Here is a 1346-nt window from a genome sequence, read left to right as displayed (position 1 = left end):
ACACAAAATGAAAAGCAGAACAAGCCAGAACCCAAAATATGGATTTTCAAGGTCAACAAACAACAACCAGTCAAGCAAACCAAACCAACAGAAACCAGTTACTGGTTCAAAACCAGGAAAAAACAAAAACAGAGTAAGAGTCGTTTAAAGTTCAGATGCTTGTGTGTCACTTCTGTGTGTTCTTTCCAGAGATGTTCCTGCAGTTGAAGCACCATCCGTCCGTCCTGCTGTCTTGACTGCTTGGGCAGTCCTGACCCTCTTTCGTCTTGAACCAGGTCCTGAGGGGGTTGTGGCTGTGGCTGTTCTGGTTGGTGTTGAGGCAGGGCTGCTGAGGAGGACGCTGGTGTGGATGCTCTCTGTGTTGCTGATGGCATGGATGGAGTGCTGCTGAGCTCTGCAGCTGTCTGAGCAAGGCTGCAGCGTCTGGGTCTCGGGGCGTCCGTTCCCTTCCCTCAGTGTGTGGCTTGACCAGGGAACTTCCCGGCTCCTCCAGAAACATTCCCCTCTTGCTCTTCTTGGTTGAGCTCCACTCCTGGTGGATGTGGGTCCACAACACCAATGTTTCTATGCAGACTCATCAAGGATGCTGCAAAACACAAGAATCCACCCCAAGACTTTCTCTTCAACTGTGTTGAGGTCTTCATGGCTGGGATGATGCAGGTTCTCTTTCTTATTTTCTTCTTAAAAAAGTCAGTAGTTTCATGTTAAATAATTAATGTTTATTAAAAAAGTTGATCATCTTTTATTAATTACTGTATTCTGTTTTGATGTTCCAGTGTTAATTTGATGATCTAAACCTGACATTTAGACAATCAGAGAGTGAAAGTGTGGGCTGGCTGGGAGCAACTGCCTGCTTCAGAGTGGGAGGAGCCTCAGGACTTTCCAGTGAGAGCTGCAAACTTCCACCAGCGCCCAGTGCCAGCAGGTCTTCATGATGAAGCTGAGAAGAACACAACAACACCAGAGCACTAGAGAGGAGCACAACACTTCTTTGCTTCCTGGCCACTCTCATGTCTGTCTGTCCATCTGGAGCTGGGGGGAGGAGCTTCACATGTTTGTTTTCTTGTTTTGTTTTCCAAAAGGGAATGACATGACTTCCTCTGTATGTTAGAATATGAACCACTAAAAATGTTCATGCACAGTTTAAAGTTAGAATTAAATTTAAATTAGAAAACTCTTCCCTCTTCAATCCTGTCACTCAGTGTTGTAAACTGTTTCAAACAAATTCTACTGTTCAACAGTTCAAGTGTTTCTAATGAAGCTGAATGTTCTCCTCTACTTTCCTCAGTTGTGTTTCTTTCATGTCCTCCTGAGATCAAAGACAGAATTCTAGCTACTGTCAAAGC

This window comes from Aulostomus chinensis, chromosome 1 (assembly GCF_037954235.1).
Source record: "Aulostomus chinensis isolate RoL2024-O1b breed Wild chromosome 1, RoL_Achi_v1.0, whole genome shotgun sequence".
Taxonomy (NCBI): domain Eukaryota; kingdom Metazoa; phylum Chordata; class Actinopteri; order Syngnathiformes; family Aulostomidae; genus Aulostomus; species Aulostomus chinensis.
This window is presented reverse-complemented; position numbering follows the sequence as displayed.